This window comes from Vipera berus (assembly GCF_964194415.1).
Source record: "Vipera berus genome assembly, chromosome: Z".
In the NCBI taxonomy this organism is placed as follows: Eukaryota; Metazoa; Chordata; class Lepidosauria; order Squamata; family Viperidae; genus Vipera; species Vipera berus.
Genome location: NC_138205.1, coordinates 113882676 through 113895862, shown reverse-complemented (window position 1 = coordinate 113895862; position 13187 = coordinate 113882676).

Here is a 13187-nt window from a genome sequence, read left to right as displayed (position 1 = left end):
CATTCTGTACCAGTTGGAGCCTCCAAGTGGTCCTCAAGGGCAGCCCCATGTAGAGAGCGTTGCAGTAGTCTAAACGAGAGGTCACGAGCGCATGAGTGACCGTACGCAGGGGATCCCGGTCTAGATAGGGCCGCAACTGGCGCACCAGGCGAACCTGGGCGAAGGCCCCCCTAGTCACAGTTACTATGTGGTCTTCCAAAGTAAGCTGTGAATCTAGGAGGACTCCCAAGTTGCGAGCCCTATCTATGGGGGGTAATAGCTCACCCCCCATAGAAAGAGATGGAATATTCTGAATATCCCGAGATGCCGGTATGTACAGCCACTCAGTCTTGTCGGGGTTGAGTTGATTCCTCCCCATCCAGACCCGAACCGTTTCCAGGCAACGGGACATCATGTTGAGGGCATCACTGGGGTGGTTTGGGGTCAAAATAAAAAGCTGGGTATCATCAGCATACTGATGATACCCAACTCCAAAACCACGAATGATCTCACCCAGCGGTTTCATGTAGATGTTGAACAGGAGAGGCAAGAGGACTGACCCCTGAGGAACTCCACAAACGAGAGGCCTTGAGGTCGACCTCTGCCCCCCTGCCAACACTGACTGCGAACGTCCCAGGAGATAGGAGGAGAACCACTGAAAAACTGTGCCTCCCACTCCCAATCCCCTGAGACGCCGCAGCAGGATACCATGGTCGATGGTATTGAAAGCCGCTGAGAGGTCTAATAGGACTAGGACAGAGGAATATCCCCTGTCCCAGGCCCTCCAGAGATCATTCACCAGAGCGACCAATGCCGTCTCCGTGCTGTACCTGAGCCTGAAACCCGATTGGTACGGGTCTAGATAATCCGCTTCATCCAGGACCAGAGGGAGCTGATGCGCCACCACACTCTCAACAATCTTCGCAAGAAAGCAAAGGTTGGAGACCGGACGAAAGTTATTTAACACAGCTGGGTCCAAGGCAGGCTTCTTGAGGAGAGGTCTCACCACCGCCTCCTTCAAGACGGCGGGGAAACTGCCCTCACTCAAAGAGACAGATATAACCGCCTGGAACCAGCCTCGTGTCCCCTCCTGAGCCGCATAAACCAGCCAGGAAGGGCATGGGTCCAATAAACATGTGGAGCTCAACCTCCCCATAATCCTGTCCACTTCCTCCGGAGTCACAGGATCAAACTCCTCCCAGATAACATCGACAAGACCACCCGTGTCCTGATCGTCGGACTCTGCCCAGTCGGAGTCCAGACCGGTCCGAATCCGAGCGATTTTGTCCGACAGATGTTGACTAAACTCCTCGGCACGACCCTGCAAGGGTTCCTCCCTCACTTCCTGATTAAGGAGGGAGCGGGTCACCCTAAACAGGGCGGCCGGGCGGTTATCTGCGGATGCGATAAGGGTAGCGAAGTGATTAGACCTCACCGCCCTTATCGCTGCGAGATAAGACCTAATATAGGTTCTTAGTCGCAATCGGTCCGATTCGGATCGGCTGGATCTGCAACAGCTCTCTAGGCCCCGTCTCCGACGCTTCATCTCTCGAAGCTCCACGGAAAACCATGGAGCTCACTGGGATCTGCACCGGGTCAGGGGCCGCAAGGGTACAACTCGGTCAAGTGCCTCCGTGGCTGCCCTTTCCCAGGCTTCCACTAAGGCATCCGCCAAGTTGTGAGCAACGGAGGCAGGTGGGAACCCCAGCGCTGTCTGGAACCTATCAGGGTCCATTAAGCGCCTGGGGCGGTACCATCTAGTTGGCTCCACACACCCACGGCGGGGAGTGGCAAAACAGAAGACCAGCTGCAGGAGATGATGATCGATCCATGACAGGGGCATAACAATTGGGGAGCCCCCACCAAGATCATCTAACCACTGTCCAGATAAGAAAACCAAGTCAAGGGTGTGGCTTCCCACATGAGTCGGTCCATGAATTACTTGCGTCAGGTCCATGGCCATCATGGAAGCCATGAACTCCCGAGCTAACTCAGATGATCCTCCCAGGGATGGTAGATTGTACTCAATCACCAACCCCGAGAGGATGTCGAGAAGTTCAGGCAGGGCTGCTGCTGCGCGACTAGGCGAAAGGTATACCAGCAGCAAGCCCAACTGCGCCCCAGGACCACATCTCAGGAGGAGAGACTCACACCCGACTATCTGGAGAGCGGTGGCCTCCCGCGGACACAAGGTCTCCCTCATAAGTACCGCCCCTACCCCGCCCCTACCCTGAGCCCGAGGCCGGTGTAGCACCCGGAAACCTGGTGGGCAAAGATCAACCAGAGGGATACCACCCTCTGGGCCCAGCTAAGTCCGTGATGCAAGCCAGGTCCGCATGCTCACCCTCAACTAGATCCCAGATGAGAGGAGCCTTATTAACAATGGACCTGGCGTTCAAGTACACCAGCCAGAGCTCAGGTGGCTGCACATCCTCGCTCCCGGGACCTCGGGGCGCCTCACCGCTTGTAATGCTTGGATGCACATCTCAGAAAGGTGGAAGAGACTAATGCATAAGTAACAGATGATGCAAGTATACATATTCACAAGTAAAGGATCTCAACTTACTATAGATAAAGAGAGCTCAGGTTTCCATTTTTCCTTCAGAAACCAAAAGGGAAGAATAACAGGATAAAAAATAGATAAAAACATCTCTTTATAAATCAAAAGGATGGGGCCATTTGGGAATGTCAGACACCAAAAAAACATTACCCATTGCAAAGCTATGGGATTGTTGTAATAATATAATAAACTTATATCTCTAAATAGTCATTTTATTTAATCCCATTCAACTAGAACTGATTTTTTCCACATGGGAATTTGATTTACCCATCTGGTCTATTTTTGGTGCTGACGGCAGCATATAAGAAGTTAAAACCAAATAATAATATTGAAGAACCCAGTAATCCATATGAACAAAGTTTGGGGTCAAGAAAAATAAATTTGAGTGGATTACAAATTGTTAAAAGAGTAAAAATAAGAAAAAAATGAAGAGTAAAGATGAGAAAACTTGGAAAGAACAAAGAAAACGACACATCCTCTAAAGAGGATTTCAGTCACCCATGCCAAAGGCCTCAGGAAAAGGACACCAGGCAATCTCAAACTTTAGTTTTCTAGGTTGGGAGCCATTCAAATCTTGAGAGGAATTTCATTCCAGAGAAGCTTCTACAAAGAATATATATAACTTACCATTTCCACATAACTGTTCTCATACACATTCCATAAAAGAAAAAAGATAATAAAATATTTGTATGCTTTCTCCCAATGTAAAACGCTTTAAAACTTGATTGACATAAGGATTTTTATGTAAATGTTCTGATAAGCATAATTGTGTATCTGTTGGGGAGTTACATCTGAATTTCAGGTTTTAAAAAGATAGTTGAATTTTGTTTTGCATACTGGAAATACAAATTTACCAAATTACTTTTAAAATACAATTAGATTGCAACTTCATTATAAACCTGCTTTGCATTGTATACATATTCTTTATCTGTTTATCATGTTTATGTTGACAAACCAAATTGTTAGTCCTTGTTTAGTGACCACAGATGTAATTAACAACCTGATCATTAAGTAAGCAGTCACCCAGTGAACCTATGAATGCTTACTATTTTCAGCATTCCTTGGCTTTATAGACCTGCAGAGATAGTACACGTGACGACTAATTGCAAAGTTACTTTTTCACCATGTGTGAAGAGTCACTAAATGAGAACTATAGGTATGTTAGACATGCAGACACAATATCTGATGTATAAAATATGTTATTTACTTCAGAAGAACTCAATTCCTAAAAACCTCATTTGTCATATGTACTGTGTTTCTCTGAAAGTAAGACCTACTCTGAAAATAAGCCCTAGCTTGGTTTTGGAGGTTGGGCCTAATAAAAGCTTTACCCCAAAAAATAAGGCCTAAAAATCAAGCTCGAGTGATAGTGGTGAGGGGGTGGAGCTGCCCCACATGCCCCACACCTGCTTACCGTTGCAGCCAGGCATCCCATGAATTGACAACTTCCTTGCCTTGCCAGCCCACTTCTGCGGTACCCCCTGGTCTGCATTTCACCATCAGAGGCCTTCAGGAAATGCCTCTGCAGCAGAGAATGGAGCTCCAGATTCCCCCCGGTCTGCATTTTGCCATCAGAGGCCTTCCGAAAAGCCTCTGCAGCCAAGAACCAAGCAACAGATTAAATCCTAGCTTGGTTCTCGGCTGCAGAGGTCTTTCTGGAAGACCTCTGACGGCAAAATGCAGGCTTGAGGGCACCGCATGCTTCAATCCAGAGCTCCATTCTCAGCTGCAGAGGCATTTCTTTCAGCCGCAAAAGAAGTGAGTCAGCTGGGTGGGGTTGTCGGTACCATGGCAGTGAGGTGAAACCGTGGAAAAGACACCCCCACCTCCGAAAATAAAACCTGGTGCCTCTTTTGGAGACAAAAAAAAAAAGACCGGGTCTTATTTTCATGGAAACACAGTATGTGTTTAGTTTTGTTTGATAGTTTTTAAAATGTTATTTAGGAAAGGATGTTATATGTTGTTTACATAAATGAATAAACTGCTGACTGGTATAGTTGTTGAGAGGTGTGTAAGACACTATAGATTCTGCTGTTATCACTTTGTCCTTTTATACAGATTCTGTAACTAGCCTTGAAACATTTTAAATATAGTGGAACATTAATTCTGTAGGTTTTTTTTAAAAAAAATATAAGATTATGATTAAATTTGACTGATAAATTGAAAAATTTCTACTAAATGTCCTACCATAAATCAAATGCAGCCTTAGGCTTATACAGTATACTCTAAACACAAGTTTCCTGAACTTATTACGAGGTGAATGAATATAGGATTTCAACGCAAGTTGTGGAACAATCTTCTTCAACTTTTTTGCCATTAGATGTGCTAGGTGTGTGGTTTCCTAGAATTCCCAAACAATAGTCATGGCTGCTGACAAAATTGTAGTGGCAATCTATTGGAAAACTTCCATAGTGGACACTATCTAAAGCTTATATTTCACAGATGAAAAATAATAGAATGACTTTATTATTCAAAGCTTTTGAATGATGTTTGCTGCTTTTGAAGTACACAATATCCTAGTTGAAAGCCAGTTTGGTATAGAGGTTAAAATATCAGGCTAGAAACTAGGGTTTGTGAGTTCTGGTCCTGCCTTGAGAACAAAGCCAAGTGGGTGATCTTGGGCCAGTCACTTTTTCTCAGTCCTAGGAAGAATACGATGGTAAACCACTTCTGAAAAACTTTGCCATGTTCAAACTTTGCCTCTGGGAATCAGACATGATTGAACAGAAGAAAAAAAATACTGTACATGAAGCATTTTATTCACTTGAACAAAAGGATAGATTAGCTTTTTAAAAAATTACAAGAAAGTACCATTTGGGAGTTTGGGAATCCTCGCTAACAAATACATTTGTTTATAACCCAAACTAAATTAATTCCATTTGCAGCACACTACAAGTAAAATATTTTTGCCATTGTAAGAATACACATAAAATGATAATGCACGGAAATACAGAATACTATTATGTAGATGTGTTAAAATTGTAAGGCTAATACAGGTACAATACTTGAAACCACATCTTAAAAATAATCTTGTAATAGAAACATAGCATATAGAGATGAAATACTATAAATACTAACAATTATGGCAACACAAATAAAACCCACAATTTTTGGATTAGACAAGACTACGAAATATTCCTGACTATATCATTGTAAGCATTGCCAAAGGGTTATTTTGTGGGCAGTGCTCCGAGCAGGCATTGGCAATCCATGTAGCACCTGTCCGTATTCTTAAATCTTATGCATCCTTTCTAGAGAGCAATAGCTGCAGAAGGCAGTAGCCTGCAATCTCAAGCAAAGACCCTACTGCTTTAAGTCGTTGTCAACAGGTGCTGCATGATCACCATGTGCTTGAATCACTGTACTATTCCCGAATCAGTTCTGTCTGTATGATCTTACACTGTTATCTCTTCTATTTGGCAACTGAATTAATTTATTTCTGGCTCAGCTGCAGCAGAGTGCAGTAAAAACTAGTCTGAAACTCATGACTTTCCTGCTTGCAATAACTTTTGCTTCTCTATGACTTCCACTCCTGAGCTATAGACTCCCTAAAGTGAGTTAAGAGCCTTGCAGTTTCCTATAATTCAGGAATCCTTTTTTGCATATGATCAGAGAAATGCACATAACATTAAGTGAGGACATGAAAGTGCAAGTAATTTATTTTATTTCCTTTTTTCGTGTTGAAGGAGTTAAGGTGGTTCTTTTTAAAAAAAATTCTGAGACTCATGCCAGCTTAGACATGGCAATGATTTCATAATATTCTGTACTTCCTGTTCTCTATATTTGAAAGCTAAGAGAAATGAAGATGATTATGGATGATTTTCAAATTGCTTTTGGTAATTTTGGGAATGATACAGTTCCAACTTGGAAGTGCCTGTGTACACTCAACTTTGGAAGTGGGCATATGCCACAGCTTCATGATACTCTTATTTCTTGAGAACAACAATGACAAGTATTTTCTCTTCTACTTTGTTGTCTATCTGAAAATAAGCTCTGCTTCTTTTAAGTTAATTTTGAAGTTGGAAAAGCCATTCTAGATCTTTACAGCCATGTCTATTATTCTCATCTTGTCTTTTCACATGTTATTCTAGAAAAAACTAGAGGTCAACCTGACTATCTCATGTTTTTACAAGGTAATAGAGCCGATGTAAATGAACCTGACGCTCATCTTGCATTAGCTGAATTACACTTGAATGCATTTTCCAAAATGTGCCATACAATCTAAGAAATGGGTAGGCTTTGGGCTTTAATAAACACTTGCAATGAACACAAATACGTATAGGAATATTCTTTGGGAAAAAGCAATCTATGTGAAATAAAATATAAATTACATTGGCCCAAGTGTAAAGTTAATGCTTTAGGCATACCTACACTTGTACTCTTGGGATTGTTTAATGTTTTAATATGTAGTTTAATTTAAACAGGTGCCTAAAGATAGATAAAGCATGAATCTCATTAGTATTTTATATGTATTTATTTATATCCCACCTTTACTATTTTTACAAGTAACTCAAGATTTATTTTTAATTTTAATTTATTGCACAGATGATTTTAATTTTATTTTTATCTTAATTTCTGTACTTATTATATGTTTTGTTGTTAGCCGCCCTGAGTCCTTCGGGAGATAGGGCGGGATATAAATCCCATTAATAAATAAATAAATAAAAGATAGTAAACATACCTAATTCTCCTTCCTCCTCCTATTATCCTCACAAGAACCCTGCTAGTGAATTGTACTGAGAGAATATGTGGTAATTTAAAAGAGTAATGCAAACAAAAAAGAAATATTCTATGGAAGATACTTTCCAATAAACAGGACTTGGCCAACTTTAGGTTACCTTTTCTACTTAGTAAATGGCTCAGGATTAATAAATGATGTGGAATGTTGAAGCTAATTAAGAAATTTCTATAGAAGACTATTAGAAGCCCTACAAAATAGCAGGGAATATAATAATCATTTGTTTCTATCATGATGATGCACTTACTCAGATAATTTGTTAATAGAACTAAGTGAGAAAAGAACTATTAAAATATTCTTTTGTATGTTAAATATAACTTTCCTTTGGCAACAAGAGTGGCTTTAGCTTTCCTTGCTCAGCCTACTTTCATTCAGAAAAAAATTGAAATCTAACTTTATAGGCATCAGAGGAGTATGGAATCTTAGTTGTCTTTTAGTAAATAGCTATGTGTATGTATGTAAAATTAACATTTTAATGAAAATAATGAAAAAATGAAGAAAAAATTGCTTGAAATATTTCCTCTCCTTCAACTATTCTTAAATAGAGAGACATTTTCTTGGCCCATGAATTCTATTTGTGTGGATTATATATGGTAAATGCACAACATTCACAGATGTCATTCTGAAACTTTAAATATTTTAGTATATAACATATAATTTTAAGTACTATCCTTCACTTTAGTTATAGCAATTTTACTCAACACTCAAAGTGGTAAAAGAGGAATAAATTTTATTGTTGTATATGAAATTCCTTTTTTGATAGAAAATGAGCCTGATTTAGCCATAGTTTGTATGTGTGTGTGTGTGTATGTGTGTGTGTGTGTGTATACACACACATATATACACAAAGCATTGCCATTTTTGTGTGTTTATGTATGTTATACCTACATTTAGCTGACCTGCAAAGCTGACACTGTAGTGTATTCATATAATTTGCTTTGTCATTCAGTTACTGTGCAGATAAATGATATTCTCTAAGGTATGTACATATTTATTTATTTTTAATTTAGATTTATAAGGCTGCCCAACTTAGCACTAGGTCTGGACAGGGTACAGATTAAAAACAGATGCAACAACTAAAAATAAAACAAAAAGTAAACACAAAAGTAAACACAACAGAGAACAGATATACCTTAACTAAAATAGACAGTGCAGATCAGATGGGCCCATATAGCCTATGCCAGATTTTGGAAAAAAACAGATTTTTCAGAAATTTTTTAAAGGCATGCAGGATTGGATCATTCTGAACATATGAGGGATGCTATTCCAAAGGCATTGCAACAGAGATGTCTTGCTTCCTAGATTCCCTCAGAAGAATGAATGAATGAATGTAATAGACCTACAGCAACATTTGGCCCAAAATTTCTGTTGTAAAGCGAATTTTGCCCCATTTTACAATCTTTCTTGACATAATTGTTAAGCGAATCAGTGCAGTTGTTAAGTTAGCAAAATAGTTAGCAAAATAGTGAATCTGGCTTCCCCATTGACTTTGCTTGTCAGAAAGTCACAAAAGGTGATCACATGACCCCAGGATACTACAGTCATAAATATGAGACTGTTGCCAAGTGTCTGAATTTTGATCATGTGATTATGAAGATGCTGCAACAGTCATAACTCTGGAAAATAGTCATAGGTCACTTTTTTCAGGGCCATTGTAACTTCGAACTGTCACTAAATGAACTGTTGTAAGTCAACTACAACAAACAAGGTATTGAAGGACAATTAAAATATACATTAAGTTGCAGCTAAGTAGTGTAGGTAATCAGGTAGATAAGAACCATATCTGAAGGTAGTAAAACTGGAGAAAAAATATAAGTTGCTTGATTTTATTTTACAGCATATTTTTAGAATAATGTGAAATATGGTCAGATTGATCTGATAACAGAACTTAAGGTAAGACTTAGAGCAACCAGATTTTAGTTAGAAATGGACATTTGCTAAATGTCAGCATATTATGGGCAGCCCCTCCACTGCAGGGACATTATCTCTACTTACAGAATTTTTAAAATTTAGTTTAATTTGTTATAATTACATGGCTGTTCATCTAATAGACAAGTGACTTTGAGTGGCATAAAACAGCTGAAAAACATAATGTAGCAATAGCAATAAGACTTGTATACCTCTTCACAGTACTTTACAATCCTCTCAAAACGGTTTTACAGAGTCAGCACATTGCCACCAACAATCTGTGTCCTCATTTTACTCACCTCAGAAGGATGGAAGCCTCAGTCAACCTAGAGCCGGTGAAAAATCGAACTGCAGTCATCTGGCAGACAGCAGAAGTAGCCAGCAGTATTGCATTCTAACCACTGTGCCACCGTGGCTCAGTACAAGTGGACAAAATGTACAAGTATTATAGCTGTTATTAAAAATCTTTAAAATTATAAAAAGCCCTTTTTTGATATTATGCACCCCTGCAGTCATGTGATCGTATTTTGGATGTTTGGCAACTGGATCCTTTATAGCCATTTGTGGTGTCTTGCGGTTGCATAACTGATTATGATTTTTTTGCCAGTTTTCTGTATGTACTTCCAGTTTCTGGAAGAAAAAAGCTCATAGAGAAAATTGATTCATTTAATGATCGCCACAAAAATGTCAAAAAAAATCAGGTTTAGTCACATGACAAGGGTACATACACAACACATGGACACATAGAAAGCACAGAGGGAATTGATATCTCCCCTCAGTAACAGCTGTTGGGAGCTGCTGAATCTAGCCAGACCTAAGGCCCTTTTACATTTTTGTTGAGATACCTTGCTGACTGAAATGGGTGAAAAGAGCTAACAGCTTCTTCAAACAAGGGTTGAATCACTTCATGGAAGCTAGGGGATCAATAGCTATTAGTTTTCACAGCAATGTGACTGCCTCTGAAGGGCATTTTCACGGAGACTAATGGACTTGTACCATTAGTTAGCCACTGTAAATATAGACTGGTGGACTAGTTGGGCCAGGATCCGATCCAGTAAGGCACTGTTAATGTTCTTATATGGCACTGAAGAAAATGTTTCTAGGCAAGGCATGTTGGTTGATAGCAACTATTGAATATTCATAGCCCATCAGGGAGATTGCAGCCCTCAAAAAGCTGAAGATTTGTAATTTCTTGTAAAATGACCAACTTAAGAAGAATTAGTTTTCAAGTAGGATTAGAGGAGCCAGACTGACTGGAAAGAATAGTAAGTAGGAATAGTAAGAATAGCCAATAGGAAAAGATGTGTCCATTAATATATATCACTTTTATGTAAACTGGCTTTATGACACATCACCATGTTAGTGATACAGAAGGGCATTTAATACTGTCCTTAGACATTGGGATTATATCCTTCCGAGCAGGGAGAATGCTCTAGCTCAGAGGTCCCCATCCTTTTGGGCACCAGTGACCAGTTACGTGGAGAGAGGTATTTCCACAGACGAGGGGGCGTGGTTTTGTGTGCTGCCTGTATCCTGCGGATGGGGCTTTGCTTGTTTGTGCAGACCAGTTGCTGGCCCGGTACCGGTCCATGGACTGGGGACTAGGGACCCCTGATCTAGCATGCCAACTCTGTTTGATCTTCTGGGGGTAGGCAGAAATGATGGAAAGAACCAATTCCTCAGCCCTTTTGCCACAAATGACTTTATAAATGATGATGATGATGATGATAAAAAGTTGGAAGGGACCTTGTAGGTCATCTAGTCCAATTTTGGTATTGTCCTTTGCCTTTAGTTCATATTTCAACCTCACCGAGATTAAAAAAAACAGATCTAGAATATGATGCCATATATGTATTGGATCTTCAGTAATCTGGGTCAGACCCATTCCTGATGTTGAAAGTAAAGAATATTACTTTGATGGAGATATAGAGTTGCTTTCCTGATCTGGTCTACCTAGTGAGGCTGACACTTGCTATAATGGGTGTGAGCTTCTGAGCCCCACAATGCTTTACATCATACGAGGGTAACTTTAACTCTCCCAGAACTATCAGTTTTGGAGACTTCACTACCAGCTATATGATGGAATTATATATACAGTATGTATAATATGTATAGATATACATACATATGTATTATACATAGAACTACTACTTAGAGCCCAACTTTAACCGTATGGTCTCACATCTGATTTTCTGAAACCTGCGAAGGCTTTCTAGATGACAATTGCCAATACATTCTCTTCTCCTGGAAGTACAGTTGATGAACAGAATCCGGGTGTGCATATTTCAAAGAGGGATGAGCCCATTCAAGTCTCAGTAATACTTGCCAAGTTAGCTGCCTTATCCATATTAAGATCTATGGATTTTTGTCTTGTTACAAAGCACTCAAGTCTCAGTAATACTTGCCAGGTTGACTGTCTCATCCATAATAATCTTTGCCATGGATCTTTGTCTTATTACCAAGCAGTGTGTTATTTAACAGCAGCTGAAGGGAATGCGAAAGTAGAATTGATATCAAATACTTTGCACTATGTGTGATCTGCTCCCAAATTCTTACCACCTTTCCCTATTCTAAAAATGCAGGTGCCAGAAATAACTTGAAGAATGTTTTAAATATTGTATGTACAATGTGATCCATACATACCTACTAAGTTATCCTCATTTAGTTCAATGAAAAGTAGTCTATGGGAGTCCATGGAGTATTGCAACTAAGAAAATAGTAGACCAGCTACAAACATCCAGGGTTTTGCTGGCTCAAGGTGGCCAGGTGACAACCAGCCTGAAACCAATAAATCACATATAGTATAGTGCCACGTATGAACTTGGTAATAAAAAATCTGAGTTCCAGGCTGACTTAAATGAGAGAGCCCATCCAGAACAGAGGTCCCCAACCTTTTGGGTACCAGGGACTGGTTCCGTGGAGAGAGGTTTTTCTGCGGACCGGAGGGGGTGTGGTTTTGTATGCTGCCTGCATCCTGTGGATGGAGCTTTGCTTGTTTGTGCGGACTGATTGCTGGCATGCCATGGCCTAATACTGGTCCACAAACAGGAGGATTATTGGAGAAGTAGAATAGTTTTGAGTCCAGGATTGCTCCAGCCATCCCTTTTACCCTCACTGCACCCTGATTCAGTATTTACTTAAGGCAAGGACACTACCAGTGTTGCTTCTGCGTTTGTGGAATTTATGTTGGAATCCTGGAGCCCTGGGAATGCAGATTGTTCAGCTCTTAAATAGGATTTTGCCTACAAAAAATCATGCCAGAAGAAAATAATGAGTCTTTAATGTATCATAGTTTAGGAATGAAAATAATGCTTCCCTTCCAGCCTTCTTAGTTTTATTTTTCCACAGTGCAAAAGAGCATCTGATGTCCCTTACCTCAGTGTATCTCTTCTCATGGATTAAAACTGTATATTACCACAAATACCTTAATACGCCTGAGACAAATTATTTTCCAGATAGGTTTCCTGATGCATAAGAAATGTTTTTGTTTTTTGTTTTTGTTTTGCTATGAGTGCTATTTCCTTGTTATTAAACACTATAATTTATTGAGAATGGCTGTTTTCTTCCATATGGTGTATTTTGTTGCCTTTTGTAGTATATGTACTGTTTAAAGTTTGCTCTCGTACACTTTATACTTTCCCTGAATATTTTGTTCTTGCTTACTTGGTGTTCATTTGGAGATTTTTCTCTTAGTAAGCTGGCTCAGTTCTGTAACTCTTAACAAGATTTCTCTAATTATTTTAGGAAATAGGATTCTTTTTCATGTTTATAGTTTTATTTGTAAATGTCATTGAAGATTTCATTAATCTGTTCTAGCCAATTTGTCTCTTTTACACTGCAAAATATTTTGGATTTTCAAAGCGTTAAATGTACTTTTAGGAAGTACTTCTTAGAAGATAGCAATCCACTTTCATACAGAAATGGAATGGAATGGCACAGAGTGGAACAGTATAGTACAGAATAGAACAGAACAAAACAAAACAAAACAGAACTTTCAATTTT